Below are 22,404 nucleotides of genomic sequence, written 5' to 3'. Positions count from 1 at the left end.
TATTTCCTCGTTCATGATAATCGTCTATCGTTCATGCTATAATTGTATTAACAGGAAACAGTAATACATGTGTGAATGAATAGATCACAATGTGTCCCTAGCAAGCCTCTAGTTGGCTAGCTCGTTAGTCAATAGATGATCATGGTTTCCTGATCATGGACATTGGATGTCATTGATAACGGGATCACATCATTGGGAGAATGATGTGGTGGACAAGACCCAATCCTAAGCCTAGCACTAGATCGTATTGTTCGTATGCTAATGCTTTTCTAATGTCAAGTATCTTTTCCTTCGACCGTGAGATTGTGCAACTCCCGGATACCGTAGGAGTGCTTTGGGTGTATCAAACGTCACAACGTAACTGGGTGACTATAAAGGTGCACTACGGGTACCTCCGAAAGTGTCTGTTGGGTTGGCACGAATCGAGATCGGGATTTGTCACTCCGTGTGACGGAGAGGTATCTCTGGGCCCACTCGGTAGAACATCATCATGAGCTCAATGTGACTAAGGAGTTAGTCACACGATGACGTGCTACGGAACGAGTAAAGAGACTTACCGGTAACAAGATTGAACAAGGTATAGGCATACCGACGATCGAATCTCGGGCAAGTTCTATACCGACAGACAAAGGGAATCGTATACGGGATTGATTGAATCCTTGACATCGTGGTTCATCCGATGAGATCATCGTGGAGCTAGTGGGAGCCACCATGGGTATCCATACCCCGCTGATGGTTATTGGCCAGAGAGGTGTCTCGGTCATGTCTGCCTGTCTCCCGAACCCGTAGGGTCTACACACTTAAGGTTCGATGATGCTAGGGTTATAGGGAATTGTTATACGAGATTACCGAAAGTTGTTCGGAGTCCCGGATGAGATCCCGGACGTCACGAGGAGCTCCGGAATGGTCCGGAGGTAAAGATTGATATATAGGACGGATGGTTTCGGACACCGGAAGTGTTTCGGGCATCACCGGTAACGTACCGGGACCACCGGGACCACCGGAGGTGGTCCCGGGGGACCACCGAAGGGGGGTGACGACCCCGGGATGCTAGATGGGCTAAGTGGGGAAGGGAACCAGCCCCTAAGTGGGCTGGTGCGCCCCCACCCAGCCCATGTGCACCAGAAAAAAGGGGAGAGGGGGGAACCCTAACTTAGGTGGGCCTTAGGCCCACCAGAGGGGTGCGCCACCCCTCCTCCCTCATCTGGCCGCCACACCCCCCATCTGGGAGGGCTGCCGCACCCCCTAGGGTGGGAACCCTAGGGGTGGCACCCCCTCTCCCCTTCCCCTATATATAGTGGGCACTTTTGGCCTTTGGAGGACACAGTTTTCCCTCTCCCTCGGCGCAGCCCTGCACTTCTTCCTCCTCCTCTCTGCCGGCGCTTGGCGAAGCCCTGTCGGGAGACCTCGTCTCTCCACCGACACCACGCCGTCGTGTTGCTGGACTTCTTCCCCAACCTCTCCCTCCTCCTTGCTGGATCAAGGTGCGGGAGACGTCACCGGGCTGCACGTGTGTTGAACGCGGAGGTGCCGTTGTTCGGCACTAGATCGGAATCACTGCGAGTACGACTCCATCAACCGCGTTCTAGCAACGCTTCCGCTTAGCGATCTTCAAAGGTATGAAGATGCTCTTACCCCTCTCTCGTTGCTGGTCTCTCCATAGGAAGATCTGAACATGCGTAGGAAAATTTTGAATTTATGCTACGTTCCCCAACAGTAAGTGTCTTTTGGAATTTGACGAATGTAAAAAACCAACAATCAAGGGTAGGAAAATGAGCCAAATTTGGGTCAGACTTTCGGGTGTACCAGAGGAGGCGATCAATGATTTTCTCCTGGTATGGAGCTTGGGTTCCTTGATAGGCAAAACAGTGCAAGTTGATATGGCATTCACTCGGTCACATGGCATTGCAAGGCTGCGGGTGCAAGTGCTTCATGTGGAATATATACCTGACGAGGTTCCGTGGACATACGAGGGGTCAGTTCATGATTTGCAGATCGACCTGGAGGAAGAGTCTGGGGAAGATTTGGATGATAAAAAGATGGACGTAGACAGGACAGATGATGGAGAAGGGGATGGGAATAGGGAGAAGGAACTACCTAAAGGGATGGAGGATAAAACACCACCCCAAAAGAGCAGAACAATCAAAAAACTGGGTTCCATACGCCTAGAGGACCGGGGATCAGTTCGGTTTCTTTACACTCCTTGCGGTTTGGTTCTTTTCAAGCGAAATCAGCACCAACTCGCTTATGGGGAGACAGAGTCGACATCGAAAGCGAAGAGTCGCTAGATGATATTCCATTCGTACCTAACTCATCCTCTATGATGCCAACTGCTGCTAGTACCAGGGAGGAGGAGTGCTCTCGAGATAGTACAGACAGAGTCGACATCAAAAGCGCAGAGTCGCTAGATGATCTTGTACTCGTAGCTAATTCATCTTCTATGACGACAACTGCTTCTCGGACCAGGGCGGAGGAATGCGTTCGGGATAGTCGGGCGCCTGTGTCGGAGATACTGATGAGATCGGCACAACAGCCAGTTGTTCAAGCAGCGGAATATAGTTCAGTGGAACAAATACATGTGGCCGGTTTGGCATCTGATGGAGCTGCAGCTAATCAGGATGGCAAGCACCTGCATGCAGTCTCATCGCATGCACAGATTCTGTCAACACATGAGAAACTAGCAAATATGCAAAACACTCGTACAGTACATGGGCGGAGTGTTACACCAAACGTCATAGAACATCAAAACCAGGAACACAACTTTAGTGGCACTAAGAAGGCACCATCTTGGACAATGACAGGAGGTCAAGTTCCGAGTACTGTCACCACCGAGGACATGATTGCTTATGGAGGAATTCTGGATCCGAACACGGCTGACAGACGTGTTAGCCAACGGATTCAAGGACAGGCCGATGTTGATGATTTGCAGCTGGGGAGGGCCATGAGAGCGGCCAAGCTTCGAGATGTCGAAGGAACAATAAGTACGTCCTTTGATACTCGTAACTCCCTTTTGCATTTTTCTGAACATGAGATTTTAGATAAAGCTAATAGTATTGGGATTTCTCTGGGTAATTCTGAAAAACAGATTGCGAATTCTATTAATGACCTCCTAGATCTAGAAACAGATAGAGCTATAGAGATTATGAGAAATGTGGCAGCGCTAAAACCAATGAATGATATGGAGATTAACAACCTAGGTATTTCGAATCTTCAAAGTATGTGTGAGGACCTTATCCCCGGGTCGGAGAACGCCGGGGAGGAGGAGGAGGAAGATATGATTTCACAAGGGTATGTAGCACCTTTGGAATCATTGTTTTCTCCAAAATCAACACATGATATTGAAACATTAGAGACAATGAGTAATAAACCTAGGAGACCATGGAAGAGAAAATTTTACCCTGTGTCCGCAGTACACAGAAGCGCGCGCGTCATACAAAAGAATTTTTTTTATGATGAATCATGAGAGGAATTTTTTGGAATAGCAGAGGTCTTGCAGACTTGGCTAAGAGGAGATTTCTTTCAAAAACATCAATTCAGCATAAATTGGATTTTATGGCCTTACTAGAAACGGGCATGGATAACTTCAATCCACAGTTTCTAAGGAACATTTCAGGGGGTGTAGTTTTTGATTGGCACTGCCTTCCACCACGGGGGCGATCCGGCGGGATTCTCCTAGGGGTCAAATGTGATACGCTAGAAGTCCTGGATGTTTTGTACGGTGAGTTTACAGTCAAATTTCGTGTGAGGTCGAAAATTGATGGGTTTCGTTGGGCTCTTGTTGCAGTTTATGGAGCTGCTCAACAGGAGCTTAAAACAGAATTTCTATCAGATCTAGTGAGGATCTGCGGAAATGAGGAATTACCCATTTTAGTAGGGGGAGATTTCAACATCATTAGAAGGAGAGAGGAGAATAATAATAATAATTTTGATGCTAGGTGGTCATACATGTTTAATATGATTATTGAGAGCCTTAATTTAAGGGAAATTGATCTAACCAGGAGACAATATACTTGGGCGAACAATTTACCCAACCCAACATATGAGAAGTTGGATAGGGTTTTGACTAGTGTGGAGTGGGAACAGAAATTTCCGCTCATCACGGTCCAAGCTTTGCAGCGCGCTATTTCTGATCACACACCACTGTTGGTTGACTCGGGGGAGGCAACACATGTGGGAAACAAAAATATCTTCTCTTTCGAACTAGGGTGGTTTGAAAGAGAAGGATTTATAGATCTTATAGCGGCTGAATGGGACAAAGGAATTGGGGGAATTTCTAATGTGCAAAGATGGCAAAGTAAAATCAGACATTTGCGACAATTTTTACGTGGTTGGGCAAAGAACCAAAGTGGGCATTATAGAATTCAAAAAGAAGAATTGATTCAGCTTATCAATAGTTTGGAATTGAAAGCTGAGATTGCACCGCTAAATATTGCGGATAGGAGTAGTAAATCTGAGGCAGAAGAGAAGCTTCGGAAGTTACTTCGAGAGGAAGAGATTAAGTGGGCATTAAGAGCTAAAGTGTCCGCGGTCGTCCATGGGGATGATAACACACAATTTTTTCATATGATAGCCAATGGCAAACGTAGAAAGAAGAAAATATTGCAACTTGAACAGGATGAGGCTACAATTATTGGGCATGAGAACCTAAAATTGTATATCTCAAACTATTACAAAAAAATATTTGGTACTCCCGAAGTGAACTCTGTAACATTAGATGAAACTGCTACAGAGGATATACCTCAACTCAATGACGATGAGAATGGGGTCCTTTCAGCTCCGTTTACTGAGAAAGAGGTGTTTGATGCAATTATGCAAATGAAACAGAACAAAGCCCCTGGACCAGATGGGTTTCCAATTGAGTTTTACAAACGCTGCTGGCACATCATAAAAGATGACCTTATGTCCATGTTTCATGATTTATTTAACGGGCAGCTCCATTTATTTCACTTAAACTTTGGCTCCATAACTTTACTACCAAAGAAAGAAGGAGCCATTCGAATTGAGCAATTTAGGCCAATTTGTTTGCTAAATGTCAGTTTCAAAATATTCACAAAGGTTGCAACGAATAGATTGGCATAGATAGCTCATTCGGTTGTTCAAGAAACTCAAACAGCGTTCATGCCAGGTAGACACATCCTGGAAGGGGTTGTCGTACTGCATGAAACTTTACACGAAATACACTCTAAGAAACTAGATGGAGTAGTTTTTATAGTGGATTTTGAGAAAGCATATGACAAAGTGAAATGGCCTTTTCTACAGCAAGCGATGCGAATGAAAGGGTTCAATGAAGCCTGGAGGAAACAGGTTGAGACCTTTATCCAGAAAGGTAGTGTAGGGATAAAGATTAACGATGACATGGGTCATTATTTCCAAACCTACAAAGGATTAAGACAGGGAGATGCTATGTCCCCAATTCTATTCAACATAATTGCTGATATGTTGACGATCCTAATAAATAGAGCCAAGGAGAAGGCACTTATTGGGGGACTGATTCCACATTTGTGGATGGAGGAGTGTCCATCTTACAATACGCGGATGATACAATCATTTTTATGGAGCATGACATAGCCAAAGCTAGGAATATGAAACTTATATTGTGCCTGTTTGAACAACTCTCGGGGCTAAAGATTAATTTTAAGAAAAGCGAATTGTTCTGTTTTGGTAAAGCCAAGGAGGAACAAGAATCCTACAAACAATTATTCGGTTGCGAGATGGGATCGTTGCCATTTTCTTATTTGGGTATACCTATTCACCACAGAAAACTTACAAATAAAGAATGGAAAAGCATTGAGGATCGTTTTGAGAAAAGACTAAGTTGCTGGAAGAGCAAACTTATGTCATATGGGGGCCGGCTAGTGCTTATTAACTCAGTGTTAACAAGTTTACCAATGTTCCTCCTATCTTTTTTCGAGATACCCGTAGGGGTACGAAAAAGACTAGATTTTTACAGATCTAGATTTTTTTGGCAAAGTGATGAAAGTAAGAAGAAATATAGGCTTGCCAAATGGGACATGATGTGCAGGCCGAAGGATCAGGGAGGGTTAGGAATAGAAAACCTACAGGTGAAAAACATGTGCTTATTAAGCAAATGGATTTATAGACTTTCAGTGGAGACGGAAGGAATATGGGTGCAAATTTTGCGTAATAAGTACCTACAAACCAAAACTCTGGCACAAGTGACAGTGAAACGCACGGATTCACCGTTTTGGAAAGGGTTAATGAAGATAAAACAATCCTTTTTCCGTATGGTGAAGTTTCACATAGGCGATGGTACCACGACCAGATTTTGGGAGGATACGTGGTTGGGAGATACACCACTATCTGCGCAGTATCCGGTATTATATAATATTGTACGGCGTAAACAGGATTATGTCGCTACAGTTATGCAGACAACCCCCCTGAATATTCAATTCAGGAGGTCACTGCTGGGAGAAAGATGGGATTATTGGTTACACTTGGTAAGAAGGCTTATGAATGTACAGCTATCTGATCAACCAGACAAAATTCACTGGAAGTTAACTACAAGTGGTAGTTTTACAGTGAAATCGATGTACACACACACCATTAATACCGGAACAATTCCTACCTCTTCACATATTTGGAAAATTAAAGTACCACTAAAAATTAAGATTTTTATGTGGTTTCTTCACAAAGGGGTCATACTCACGAAAGATAATTTGATTAAAAGAAGATGGGTGGGTAACCCTAGATGTTGCTTCTGTGATAACAATGAAACGATAAAACACCTCTTTCTCGATTGTCCATTGGCTAGACTTTTATGACGCACTATTCATATAGCTTTTAATATTAATACTCCATTAAGTATGAACATGTTATTTGGGACGTGGCTTAATGGAGTGCAAGACAATATAGCCAAGCAAATTAGGATTGGATCATGTGCTTTATTATGGGCTATTTGGAATAGCAGGAATGATATGATTTTTAACAATAATAGATTCAACAACTTCTTACAGGTCATATACAGAGCAACCTCCTTGATCCGTACGTGGTTGTTACTCACGCCTCCGGAGTTCAGGGATCGTTTGGCTATTGGGTGCAACCGGTGGGAGACGGCAGCGCGGGCTATCTTCAACCGATATGGATGGCTGCACACTAACAGGCTAGGTGTATAGGCATCTTAGTCTGAGCTTGATTTAGCCCATGTTGGCATGTATTTATTTTTCTTTTTCGGTAGACTTCTGGCTGTTTATGTACCTTGCACTACGGTTCAACCTTTGCGATTAAATAAAATGGCTGCATGCATCATCATGATGCAGAGGCCGGGGGCTCATCCTCCTTTTCAAAAAAAAAATGAATGGAAGTATACAGAAAAATTGAGAATAACTGGTATAGTACGTTTGTGTCATCACCGCGTAATAGGGCTAGCCCAAATTATCAACATGATGAATTCATAAATGTGGTTAGCAGCTTTGTAAGTTCATTTTAGTGGGCTTACCTCAGAAATTGTGTCAATATCCATGATTGATATTTCACCCTCCTGTTGAATTACAACCCTACAAGATAAAGACTAGTTTACAAGTCTGGCATAACAGACAGTGATAACTATTCTAGAAAGCTGGTAATCTATACTCCCATACTGCGTTTACATACTGAGAGTAAGTGTTGGAAACAATCTTAAGTCAGGATTAATTTCATGTTCAGTTAGTACTGAAATAAGAGTCAGTTTGCTAGCTGAGTCCTAGAGTCTCACGTAGCAAAGTTGGATTAGGCAAGCACGGTACTAGACAAGAATCCATACTAGTTGGATCAAGTGTAGTGCTTCGGACAGAATCAAAGCACTAGTTGGTTCAGTACCTTGTGTTCTTATGTAATTAGCTGGCTGCTGGTTACGGTAGTGCTGTAGTTGTGTTAGCTAGTATTCTACACTAGTACTTATAAAAGCATGGGTTTGGTGAATCCAAATGATATGAGTCATCCAACCCTTATTTCCAACGTCTCGCGCTACTTCAATGATGTATCTATCACATCATCAATAATTTTGGGAACATGTTAATTGGATTAATTATAATTTGGAAACAACATTAATTGCATTAAACACAATTAATCTTGAAATCAACATTTGTTGTGGCTAATCTTGGAAATAATATTACGGTCAAACTGGACTTGTTTGCATGTGCACGATTACTAGTTTCTAGGAAGTACTTGAGTTAGGAACATAGTCATTTTTGTAGCCAGGACCTTGTTCGTGTGTATAAAAGCATAGGATCAGGTCGTGAACTGTAACATCGAGAGTTGAGAACAGAAATGAATTTAAAAGATGGACATAAGCCAGGTTCAGATACTATGGTTATACTCTCTTTGTTTCAACAGCAATGATCTTAGGCAGTCTCAACAAAATATATTCAATCAAAAAAAGATAGGATGGTGTTGATCACCTATTTGAACCCATCAAACATAGACTCCGAACCGGTCCAGCGCAACCAATGTTAAATATTCTCTCAAGCCTGAGTATAAACCATCGGTTACGAATTTCACAAAAATGTTATTATCCCACAGGGAAACTCTCAATAAGGAGGACAAATGTAAAACAGGCATAGATGTACATTCAGTGCGACAACTTCTGACAACATTAGTTGATTCATATCTCATGATGTCGTATTTTACTGATTAGATACCTGAAACTAGAACGGCTCCACAAATGAACAGTTCCATCTTCCGAACCTGTAGTTAAATATGGAGTATCTGGAAGGGAAATGACAGAAACAACTGGCGACATGAAAACATCTATTGTATGAACACACGTCTTTTCCTGCAAGCTCCAAATCTTAATTGGCAAAAACAAAAACATGGATTACTAGAAATATTATGTGCGTACCATAGTATTCCCTCCATCCCAAAATAAGTGTCTCAGCTTTATACTAACTTTAGTACAAAGTTATACTAAGCTTGAAACCCTTATTTTGAGACGGAGGGAGTATATTTTAATGAAAATGGCATGCACATACCTTGGCAGTACAGTCTTCAGAGCCAGTAATCAAATATAGCTGACCATCACCAGTGAAGAACTCCAGGCAGTTCACTTTGTCCGAATGGCCACGCAGAGTATACTCAGATTTGGAAGAATTAAGTCTCCAAAGCTGAATGATAGAAGAAAATTAAACTTACCTTCATATGTTGTGGAGAGAGAGAGAGAGAGAGAGAGAGAGAGAGAGAGAGAGACTCAAACCTTTATTGTGTGATCACTTGAAGCACTAGCAAAAGTGTTTGTGTCTTTTGGACTAAATACTACTTGACGTATGGAATCATAGTGTTCTGTATCAAATGTTTGTATGCACTTCCAATCTTTGTCCCAGTCCCAAAGTTTCATTTCTACAAAAGCCGAGAGCACATATGGTTTGGTTGGATGGACGACCAGCGCTCTGGACGAGTAAAGACCAGTGTTTGTAATCCAAGACGGGTGTACTGTAGATATGAGAAAATAACTCATTATGTAAGGGAATTAATGGAGGGAAACATTGTAGAACTGTTGGCAGATTGTAAGACTACATCCATTTAGGATAAAACCCAGAAATGCTAAATGGGTCTACTTAATTATGGAATCGAAGGTAATACCTTTGAATCTCTTAATGGAGTCCATTCTTGTTTCATAATTATAGACATGGATGAAACCATCATATGTTCCTGCCACAAACCATCGCCTCCTCGTAATGAATTTAACAGAATAAACATCATGTTGGGTGTTGATATCCAGAGAGACACCTGTTTCCTCCCAGGTGTTAATCGAAGACATCATTCTCTGACGGTAATAACAAATGATTTTTTGTTAATTCAATGCACGGAAAAGGCTACATTGTGATTTGAAAATTCAATGGATTTAGCACTGGTAATACCATAACCATTACAACAAAACAGACATGCATTCTGGCGATTGTTGTTAGGCTGTGACCAAAGGCGACCATCACCAAACATAAGCATACACCTGGACGGCCGCCACCCCATCTCGTGCGCCAGCCGCCGCCACCCCATCTCACCAGTTCCACGCCGCTGCCCCGGCTCCCGATCTGCCCGGCCCGCGCTCCTCCAGTCCGGCGCCTCGCGAGCACGTCGCCGGCGCGCATCCTCTCCGCATAGAGACACGCACCGCGCCGCCACCCGGACACCCTCTCCGCCTCCCTCCCGCTTCGCCGCTGCCGGAGGGGACGCCGGCAAAGCCGCGCGCAGCCCCGGGGATGGCGGCGGCGAGGCCCCTCGCGTCGGCCTTCGGGCTCTGACGGCGGCGCTCCGCGTCGGCGGTTGCGGGATCCGGTGTGATCTCGCCAATCGGCGGCGGTGGAGGGCGGATCCGGGGCTCCATGGCCGGATCTAGCGGGGCGCTCGGCCCTGGTGGTAGGGAGCGGCAGCCGGGTCTGGCTGCGCTGGTTGGCTGGGCACGAGCAGTGTCTAGGGCGCGCGGTGCAGTGGCCTTGGCTGGGGGTCGTGATGGTGCGTGGCGGCCATGCTCAGCGGTCGGTGGCGGTGGATATCCAGCGCAGCTCCGGGAGAAATCCTTGCTCTGGTTTCATCGGAGCAGCGACGGTGACGCCCGCGGGTACCGCTATCGTTCTTGGAAGCGTCGTTGTGGAGGTGTGTTGTTCCCCTTCATCGGGCGCTGCCCGCACCGCCACCTACGCCCCCCAGGTCCTGATCTGTGGGCCTCTCTCCTGCGGATTCTTGGCGGTGCCGGCGTGGTTGTCGGGGCCCTTCCTGTGGGTGAAGCCGGTGGAGGAGATTCGGATTGGGGGAAACCCCTTGGTTGGCCCAGGCCGGCCACGCCGATGACGACGCTCAAGGGCGCTGTTATTTTTTTTTGGAGACGTCGGTATACATCTGCTCCTCTGCTCCCCTTCCTTGCCTCTCGGGTGAAAACCCTAACTCCGGTGGGCGGCGGCGGCGTCCTTGACGTCGTGACCTTCCTGAAGGCGTCGCCTTGAGGGCTGAGTGGTGGTGGGCACTGTGTGGGTCCTGAACGGTTGCTGGTGGTGGGCACTGCTTCGGGGGAAACCCTAGGATCTGGTCTTCCAGATCGGGTGATGGCGGTACTGCGGTGCCGTTTCTCTCTTGGGAGCATCGTTTGTGGAGCAGCGCTGTCAGACTGAGGCAGGAGGTGGAGCGGTTTCGTCTTGCACGGAATTTCGGTGGAGCTGTCAAGTCATGCCTGGCCGACAGGTGCTACGCTGAGTCATGCCTGGTTGGCAGGTGCTACGCACGATAGATCTCCCGGAGTCTTCGCATATGGACGGATGAGCGCAGGGCGGTGACGCCGTTGGGCGCTGTGGTGGCGTCAACGGATGATTGGACTGGCAAGGATGATGCGGATCTCTTTCCTGAAGATGGGTCAGTGGTTCGAGGATGATGTCGGCTGGTAAAACGTGTGCGTAAGGTGTGCGTTTTAGGTGTGCTGCACCGGCTGTTGTTCCCGATACGTTATGTGGATGGATTGGAAACAACACCGGTCTTAGATATGTGGAGTGAGAGCACTCCACATTATCGAGTTTGTAGGTGTGAGTGGTGGCTTTAGGTGGATTGATGTATACTCTTGTTAGACCTTTATGGAATAATTAATAAGATGGCTGCATGCATCGATTGATGCAGAGACCGGGGGTTTAAGCTCCTTCTCTAAAAAAAAAAACAAAAAAAACATACACCTGGACTATGGTACTGGAAGTAATGCATTAACTTGCCTGTGTGCTGCACTTCCATATAGCAACATCTCCGTGGCGATGACCCGTTATAATCCTGTTTGGGGAGAATAGATTTAGTGATAGGGCCTTAGCATCCAAATGACTCGCTTGAAGAAAGCACAAACTATTAATATGCCTATATTATTCTATATATGCACCCACCATGACAATGTCGGATCAGCATCTAGGGAACACAGCGCACCAGAAGAATCCTTGGCAGGGTGGAACAAACCCCATATTTTTATTAAAGGTTGGATTACATCTTCTCCAGTCGATATGTTCTGCAAATTTTGACGGGTTAATTCTAAACCAATCCACTCTCATTATTTTTGACCTGGCCCTTATTCCGGTTTAATGGAATCAAAACAAGAAGAAAACAGCAGGAATAATGGGTAATTAACAAAGTTTGGCCTTCTTAATGAAGTTAGCATATGCCACCAAAAAATAACCCTCTGTTTTGGTTTAACATAAAAAGAAGTAAGACAGACAAAAGTAACAAATTGAATGGTAAAACGCGAGAAGAAATATATACTTTTTGACTTAGAAAACCTCACCTTAGACATTCCATGTCCTTGTAGGGACAAAGCAGCTTTGAGTTTCACCTCATGCACCGCATTCCCTTTCTCTTTGGCATCCCAAAAAAAAAAGATCACATGCGGATTGATCTTCGAATGTATAGATGTACTTATCCCCAGATATACTACTCTGCAGGATCAGATTGAAGTTTTGTTCTTTTTTTAGATTCGGCCGCTCTCTCATTGTCACAACGAGAGTGTAAGTGGATCTCGAGGGCACAATTCCCCCTAAGGGCATCCTTGCAAAGGGCTCTTGCCACCACGTCGGCCCCTCTTCTGCACTAAGTCTAAAAGCCACATGTTTATCTGTGTTGTTTGTTAGGTGCAGTGAGCACGGGATCAACTTGTGAGCTTGGAAAGGGAAGTGGAGCTTCAGTGTGTGGACATGAAGAAGCTCGTTTGACACTTTGGCTATCATCTGCAGGGGAACAAGATTGGAATGATTAACCTTCGTACTTGGGCTATGTAGTTCGAATTCAGTGAGTTTCCAAACAGTTAACTCACCTTAGAATTTGTGTCATCTGGTGTCGTATCAGCGCATAACTGTGGCACACTAGATTCCACTGAGTCCTGATATTTCTCATTTTCAATATCCAGGATTGTTAATGCAGCTTCTTGCCCAATCACATAAAGACACCTTGGTTTACTGGAATAATAGGAAGTGAGAATAATGTAAGTGTGGTTCAGGATTGAGAAAGAACGGTGATTTGTTTGGCAGTCATACTTTTGAATTGTTTATACTTATATAGAGTAATAAATTTTGCTTGTATGTGGAAGGCTAGCTTGCTCCTCCATTATAGAAATAGGCAATTCCTTCTCACGAAATTAGAAGATGTAAATAATTTTTTCGCCTGCCTTCTGCACACGGCTGAACCAAACACTGATGGATGCCATCCATATTGGTGCCATCATCGTGGGTTTTATGAATTGACCTGATAAAAGATCCAACGTCTTTGAAAGAGGCCCCGGCATTATATGCGCTACCAACCTCGGCTGGCCGAAACAGACGTACATGAGATGGGTGGCTATTTTGTAGATGATGCAAATGAATAGGCATGAGCTCATTGAGGTGTAGCGGCTAAATTTTTTGTTGTGTAGCACAGTAAATAATTAGATATCTAATCTCAGCTGGTATTAAGCAGTTAATTAACAAATTACATAAGTACATTCTCTCTAAGTGACTTTGAGATCAGTAAACTTTCTCTAGAGGGGTGCACCGAAGGACGCCTCCTCAAGTTGATGAATGTGCACAATATATTAGGCAATAAAAGAAGAAGCCAAAGGAGAAAATTAATTACCTTTTCGATACCGTTAAACATGGGATGCCCCGTAAATCTCCTCCAGAACTATAGTCAAGGACTCCCTCAAGCCTGTGGGAAGGAAACACTTGTTTAAAAAGTTATAAGAGAAAGAATGACTCATGCAAACTAACTAAATACTCTGTTAAGAAATAGTTATTTCGTTACAGAAAAAGAAAAATAATGAATCGTCCTACAACCATGAACAACCATGATATGGGATAAGCAACAATCTAAACGACAGATATTTTTATTCGTAGACCCCCTAGTTTCCTGTAGCGGCTGGTTGGTTGTGGCTTGACGCAGGCTGGGCATTCGGGTTACCCGAAAAAATTGGGTTGGGTAATTCGGGTTTTGGAAAATTCGGGTTATGAAAAATGAAACCCGGAATATAGCCAAAAATATAAGAACCCGACAATTTGGTACCCGAAAATTCGGGTTCGTGTTCGGGTTTACCCGAATAAGAGCACCACTTCACATCATAGGAGGACGCTAGGCGGATGGATTCGCGTGACACCACACTTGCGCACGCGGTGGACGCTCAAGGAAGTCTATCGAACACGACACCACGACCATGTGGCCTGGAGGCTGGCGACCCGACCTAGGTTTTGCAGGGATGCGAGTAGTGATGGCTATTTTTGGGCCGACCTTCTCTATGCGTGGAGCATTCTTACTGAGTTGCCAAACAATTCGGGCTATTCGGGTAATTCGGGTACGGTGATCTTTTACCCGAATTACCCGAATTAAATTCGGGTTTCCACTATTGATACCCAATATAGTGATCGGGTTTTTCAGGTTCGGGTTATACGGGTTCGGGTTCGGGGTTCGGGTATCGGGTTTTATGCCCACCATGAGGGTTGACCATAGGCTGGATCTGCTGAAGCAGGCCATCGTCGGCCAGGCAGCACATATGGTGGCCGAAGCTGCTAGGTATTGCCCTGGCGCACATGGCTGCCACTGACGAGACCTGGTGTGCCAAATGTTAAGGAGTATCAGTATTGGTGGTGGCTTACTAGTCTAGATTTCCTTCCTTGTACCCCAAATATTATACCACTACCTATTTTCCCCATGGGCAATGCAATACAATCAAGTTTCTCTCCTAACATGGTATAATGGGCCTAGGTTTAGTTTTTTTTCTCGTGAGACCGCAAAGCAGCCATCTCCTTTGCCGGTCAATCCTTAGTTTTGAATCAGGTCACTAATGGCTGCCATCCACAACAGCAATCATGTTGTTTTTCACGCCCAGACTCCCATTCCTCTGCATCATTGCCACTAGTTTATCGGCATGAAACCTTCATCTTTAAGCAGCTGCCCGATCGAGGAGCCATCATCCGCCGACTGTCGGCTCGACGTCTTCAACGGCCTCACGGTTGTCCACCCCACTATCATCGTCCCCGCAATGTTGGACAGCCGCCAGCCTTTCGCCTTTGGCGCCCTGCCAGCAGCACCTCCAAAGCACCTATGTCTTCTGTCAAGCACGCCACAGCCACCGGTCTACCTATCTCTTCTGTCAAGCACGCCACAGCCGCTGGTAGCCCACCCTCCCTGTAGGCCCCGCCTCTCCCATCGGGCCTCATCACTGCTCCTGCATCGCTCGATCACGGATCCAAGCCCGTGTTTCTAACTTGGCCATAATTGAAGACTTGGTCACTAGAACTGGCAGCCAAATTCAATGTTATATGGGAGCCGCCTACTATCGTCTGTCACATGGGCGCTGCTGTCGGCTGCTCCCCCGCTAACCGCCACTTCGGACCCTCGCTGCTCTACAGAGCGCCACCTTGCTTCCATGTGTGACTGCCTCTCCTCTGTTCTTCCGAAATAGGGCCAGCTTCAGTGAAGCAAATAATGGAGAAACACCGTTCAGTTGGATCCAGATCCGTTCAGACCTATGATATTCCACAGAAAAAACACTCAAGCATAAAAAGAAAAGAAAAACATCAGTTACAATGTCATCAACTCCCTCTGCTCCTCATCTCGCACATGCGCTTTCCCTTGCGCTTGCTGCTTTCGGGATGTGACATCGACTCTTTTGGTGGTTTCTGCATGACTAGATGGTCGTGCTACATCGCTTCCACGGCTTCCTTCGTAACCTCCCATGTAGACATGATGGATCCTCACCGACATCTCACTACTTTAGCTCCTCGTCCGCCATATTTTTCTACACCGTCTGAATCGTCGTTGGTACTCGCCGACATATCACCTACACAGGCGGCAGCCTACCTTGCGAACACAATGGCTTCTGCATCACCATGTCGTGTGTGCATACTAGCTTTCTATTTTCCTACATTGTCCACCAAGTCTATTGTTCTTTCATGTTTATTAGGTCATGCGAGTCCACCAAACCTTTATCGGACATCCTTCTCTTCTGGTTATAGTCTTTTCTGTCAAATAATTTTGGCTTTTCTGGTCCTGGTTATACTCTATATGAGTATGTGGCGATGTTATGCATTGTTTTTTATCTACGCCCATTGTCTTGCCATTGAGCTTCCTTTCCTGACAATTTCTTGTGCTATGATATTTTTTGGCGTGCTTTTTCTATTCCACTTTGGCTTGATCAGCAGGGTTTCTAAAGACTCCATGCTACGAAAGAACTTCCAAGAAGCGGATTTTGGATTTTAACCCAATTTCTTTGTGTTAATCTTTTTCCAATGCAATGTTATTGCATGCGCTTTACATTGGGGGGTGTTAAGGAGTATTATATTGTTCTATTGTATTATATATTTGCCCCATGGTCCGCAAGACAATCAAGTTTCTCCTGTAACAACAATGACTAGAAGCAACACGGTGATGTCTTCTCTTCAAACGAAATCTCCTCTTTTTTTTTGAGAAAACGCAAAAAGCTTGCACCTCCATGCATTGAGAAAACGCAAAAAGCTTGCACCATAGTTAGGTTCCTAGCACAAGAATAAATAACTGACAACTCGGGACAAAACCAAACCAACAATCACCAAACAAACAAAACAAATGATGCTACCAAACTATTCCGGCCTGGAAGCCAATCACACAAGTCATATTATTCTTTGGCCTCTAGTTATATGTGGATGCTGGCTAAGAGCTCGATAGCAACATTGGCGGTTAACATCAAGGTGTTGTTCTATCCAGGTGAAACACCTGTTAGAATAAATCCGAGGCACACCGTCGATCATCTGAGGACCAAGCAATCACACCAGCACGACACCGAGATTTGTTAACGAGGTTCACCGATATGGCTACATCCCCGGGGCATGACTACGGACGCTCCTCCCCGTGACACCGTCACAATACCGCACTCTGGCCGCCCTGGGCGCTGGCACACGCCGCCGGCTCCCCTCCACGCATGTGCTATTATGTTGGCATTTGGTTACATCGTGTGTTTACCCCCGCTATATATGAAAGGCCTAGGATACAAGTGTCCTGCTTGGACACGACTTCATATCCTATCTAAACACAATACAACTACAAGTCCAAGTGTAACCTACCTTGTACACAATATATGACATAACTCTAACAAACTCCACCTTGGCGAATATTCTCCACCACCTTGAATTCATTCATGCATCAAACTTTCATGTATATTGGACTTGAGCTTATCCCATGAGCACCGCTGCTATTCAAAGACTCCATGTGACTCCACGTGCAACTTGTAGTTCCATCTTTTTCTAGCCATAGTCAACGCTTGAACAAAATTAAGCTCCACATTACTCTAGTTGCGCTCCCAACTTCCAGAGTATCCAACACCATCACACACCGATCACTGACCTGCGTGAAAGTGAACAACTCATATTGGGTGTCGCACATAAGAGTTACCTGAACTCAACATCACCGCTCTTCCTTGACCGCCCGTCTGAAACTTGAAGGAATTTCACCATTGCTTTTCATCATCCCGAGTCAAATTCGCAATTGCCTCACCACATGCATGTATGAACACCAGAGCCCTGGCCCGTCTCCATGTCCCGTGCGTACCGCACACCTCGCCGCTATTACCGCGTCGAGCCTCCGATGTCCTGGTCGAGTCTCAAGGGTCGCGAACCCACACCACTCAACCCCCACTGCAGAGTACCACCAATCATCACCGACCGATGACGAGTATCATGTTTCCATCAGACCACCGAGCACCAGTCCGAACCACGTGTCACTCGCTTTTCCCCGAGTGAAGTCCTCCAGACTCCATCTCCACCTTCAACATGACTCCATGGTAGATGATCAGTCCATCCCTTGCGCCCCGTCGACTTCAAGCTCACATGTGCACCGTCTTGAATCAACCCCGCGCCATAGTCTTGTCGAAGCCACACAAGCCCTAGAGCTTGTGCCGCATGTTTCCACGCCTAGAAGTCAGTCACCATCAGCATCACGCTCCTATGTCATCATCGCCGATCCTACCACCATCTTCTATACCAACCGACTCGCGTCGATCCGTCAGGCTAACTAGTCCGACCAAGCTGAACTTGTCCGACTGCACGACACACTCCAGACTCCCTAATCATCTTCCGTAAATTTCCATCCATCACATGATAATTCCATCTTAGCTGACATGACTTTCTGCAATGCCTTCAAGCATCCTTGTTGTGCCAACAAATCTTTCACTTTTGTCTGCCATAACCCAAAGTTTTCAGTTCTATCGAACGTCTCCACCTCAAACCTGGTATCCTATGACGCCATGGTTCTTTGTACAACTGCCGTGTGAAAAATCATCCGAGCCCACGATGCCCCATGTACACGAACCAAAGTTCCGCGTACTAAAAGCAAACCAACCAAAGCATACATGGCCATCACGTGTAGTAGCTCCCTGTCTTGGCTCAACCCGATGCTCGCTAATTGTTTTGTCAACCCTCCTGCTAATTCCGATGGATGCACAACACAATGGATCTCTTCAACCAGACCTGATTTGCCTGATGTGTCAACACGAGGACACGGTCCTCTATTTTTCTTCAAGCAATTCTCGTGAACACTGCCCAGATTGCTCCTCCGATCCCTGGTCTCACTCGTCCCTGCTTGCGCCGCCACAACAGCCCAACGCCCGCAAGCTGCTCGTGCCATGGACCGCTGCCTCCCGCGATCCACATCCCTTTAGATTGCCCCCGCCTAGGCCTTGACCGATGCTCTTGCCTGCGCTCGTGCAAAGTTGCGCGTGCACGGTTCCAACACCAATCCGATCTCGACGAGACTTCATCTAGAACGCCTCGTCGCTAGCTTCGACTGCTACGCTGCCTTCGGTCGCTGCTTCCAGTGCATCACACAATCGCGATCATCGACACCACCAACGAAATCAACCAGCCAACGAGTTATCCTCTAGATCAACAATCCACAAACTTCGAACAACCTAGCTCATGATACCACTTGCTAGAATAAATCCGAGGCACACCTCGATCATCTGAGAACCAAGCAATCACACCAGCACGACACCGAGATTTGTTAACGAGGTTCACCGATATGGCTACATCCCCGGGGCCTCCCCGTGACACCGTCACAATACCGCACCCTGGCACGCCGCAGACTCCCCTGCACGCATGTGCTATTATGTTGGCATTTGGTTACATCGTGTGTTTACCCCCGCTATATATGAGAGGCCTAGGATACAAGTGTCCTGCTTGGACACGACTCTATATCCTATCTAAACACAATACAACTACAAGTCCAAGTGTAACCTATCTTGTACACAATATTTGACACAACTCTAACAACACCAACAATTTAGCCTTTTGGCAAGATAAGCCAGAGTCGACGACCACACATCATTTCCTTTTTGAAGATGTTGCCTCGAAGTTCTGCTTCGGGGGTGATTGCGTCAAGTCTGCCTTAACTTGGACCAACCAACATTGTGGACTGTCAACCTCTTGTTGGATCTGCTGCTAGGCCTCTTGATAGTGCAACCCTACCTTCCATATCTTCACCTTTAGGCATATCACTTAATTCCTGACTCAGGTACTTCTTTCCATATGACTATTTTTTTCGAAAAGGAGGATAACCCCCGACCTCTGCATCTATTAATCCACACAGACATATAGTAGTTCCAGCTAAGAAAACTAGCATGGTTAGTTTGACCCATATAAATTAGGGAGTAAAATAGATTGCTAGCCCTTCCTAATATTGTGGGCAATTCATAGTTGAGTATTGTGAGATTCAGTTATACAAGTTACATAACGAAATATGGAATGCGACATAGGATGGTTGCTTGGACAAAAGATATGAGACATTTTACCATAATTTATCACTTGTGTACAGGAGTGCTAATTTAGGCAACAAGACTATGCGCGACAGAAATTAAATGTGAAGGGGCACCCAACAGTAATTAAGAGGAGGTGGCCATGCATGATCTAGTCACTGGCTAGAAGTTGAGAGATAAAGCTGGTCATAATAAGGAGATAGTAGTACATACTACCTTCATAGTGCATATTATCTTGTGTTGGTATTCTCGATTACCTCGTTTATAAATTTCTATGACTCATAGTAGTACTCCAGTGCTATGATACAATATTATGATATCATACTAGTATCATCTCTCTCCTGAATTAATACTATGCCATGTCATCAATATGCCAGTTAAGGCTTTAAATGGACCGACACATGAGAAACTGGTGGAAAACACACATAATTAAAGAATGTTATTCTATGCAATTGTAGATTCCCTTGGTTGATGTGTTTATTGTGAGGGCTTACTAAACCTAGACGGCGGGAGTAATATCCAACCAACTGGTCAATCGATTTGGTTTTTATTTTTCATAAAATCGATTTGGTTTCTATGCAAGTTACCACTACTATTTGTTGGCAAGCCTCTGAAAATAGACTGGGCCCAAATGGTCGGCAACTTTTTGGGGGGCCCATGATTCTATCAAAATTCTAAAATAACAAACCAATTTACGAAAAGAAAACGCCACCTTCGTTGCTAATATTTTTGACAATTTTCCGCATTGCAAATATCACATGCCAACACGCTAGCTTGGCAATATAAGCTAGGGCTATCAACTTTTTTTATTACCTGAAATATTTGGAGCTCCAGAAATGAGAAGTACCATAAGATGAACATGTGAGCAGTATTGGTAGATTAGGATGTGAGAAGACAGAAGCCACCGGATACATTAAAGTTTGCTGGTTGTTAGGAACATATTGCTCCATCTGCATGTCCCATATCTGGTTTGAGAAAGACAAGACACGCACTATTATACTGGACTGCATACTTAATTAGAGTATTTCTGAACAGAAATGCATACCCTTGCAGTCATATCATGAGAGCCAGTAATCAAATACTGCTGATCATCACGTGTGAAGAATTCCAGCAAGTTCACTTTCCCAACATAATTAGCCAGAGTATAGTTAGATCTGGGAGAATCTAGGCTCCAAACCTGAACATGAAGCATATAATTTACACTAAATGTATAGTATCGATCAGAGCTTGCCTTCATCATGTACTACAATTTTCTCAGCAAAGATGGACAATCCCGTACCTTCACTGAGTATTCCGAAGTACTAGCAAAACGGTTGGCCTCCTTGGGATCAAAAGCAACCTGGCATACAAAATCCGTTTCAAAGTATTCCCTCTCAAATATTTGTGTGCACTCCCATCCCTTCTCCCAGTTCCAAAGCTTCTTCCTGTGGTGACGTGACCAAGGCGATGAGATCACATACGGCTGAGCCGGATGAACGGCCAGCGACATGAGGCCATCATGAGCTCTGAAACTCGTGATCTTCTGCATTTCATTTTCATAGCTGTACACATGTATGAGACCTTCCGCTGAGCCGGAAATGAACCATTGCTTCCGCGCAATAAATTTAACAGAAGGAACTGCAGCGAGAGTGATCAAGTTATTTAGCCTATCAGTGCGTGACAGAAGAAACTTAATCAACAGAGATAAGTACTTTTTTCAGTCTAAATAGAACAAAATTTCCCCTCACTTGCCCCCCGCCCTAAGCTTCCTACGCCCCGCCTCACCTCCCCTCCCCTCGCCACCGCTGGTGGGCGTCACCCCGTGCGGCGCTGGCAGCGGCGGGGCTAGTCAGCAGCGTTGTGGGGCTTTGTATGGAGATCCGTCATGGGCTTCCTCGGTGACACGGTATTTTCGCTCGACGATGCGGCGGCGAGATGGTCGAGCGGCATGGCTCTTGGCCCGATGGCGATGTGGCTTGGCGCGGCATCTGTTCCTTGTCGTCGTGGCAGCTTGGCTCCGGCCGGCCGCGGATCACCGAGGCGCAAAGGTGGTGTGCTACGGTGAGTCTGGATTTGGGTGGCTCTGCCTCCAGAACTGGCCGTTGTGGGACCCACTGGGGCTCGAGCCTGGTCGGGCTGCTACTAGGGCTAAAATCACTGTTCTAACCTTGTGGACCAAGATGTTAACAAAGTGAACCCGAGACTGAAGGATTTCAAGATCTGACCTTTCTGAAAACGCCAAAGGCCGTGACGTTCCGGACCAACACAAAAATGCCGAGGTAGTTCGCATTTCTGCCCAACATAGAAACGTCGAGGTAGGTCGCGTTTCTTCCTTGGCTCACTGCCAGGCCGATCACGCGTTACCCGCTGACGTGGCAGGCAAGAAATGCTGACCCATGCTGCATTTCTGAAAATGCTTGGCCGTTTGCGTTTCTGACCTGGATTAAGTCAGCGTAATGGGCAACGGGTGCCCAGTTACCCATCTTCTTCCTGAGCCGCCAGAGACGAACTGCTCTCCGCCCCTCTCCTCTTCCACCAAATCCAACCCTAATCCTCCATTTTTGGCATAAAAAAGAGTAGACCGGACCGATGTTGCTTGAGGTATTCTCCTTTCGTTCCTCTAATTTTTTTAAGTCAAGATTGATTGTTGTAGATACATTTTTTGAAACATGGTGAAACCCTAAAATTGGTTGTTTGTGATTTTTGTTTTTGGCTAAACTTATTATGTT

General features: G+C 45.6%; 1 pseudogene; it reads right to left on the bottom strand.

The window, feature by feature from the left end:
- Positions 1-21,224, bottom strand: part of LOC123413413 — a 62,487-nt pseudogene extending 41,263 nt beyond the window's left edge.
- Between the last annotated feature and the right edge of the window lie 1,180 nt (positions 21,225-22,404).

This window comes from Hordeum vulgare, chromosome 7H, assembly GCF_904849725.1.
Source record: "Hordeum vulgare subsp. vulgare chromosome 7H, MorexV3_pseudomolecules_assembly, whole genome shotgun sequence".
In the NCBI taxonomy this organism is placed as follows: domain Eukaryota; kingdom Viridiplantae; phylum Streptophyta; class Magnoliopsida; order Poales; family Poaceae; genus Hordeum; species Hordeum vulgare.
The sequence above is the reverse complement of the archived record's forward strand: the minus strand, read 5'-3'. Positions and strand labels throughout refer to the sequence as shown.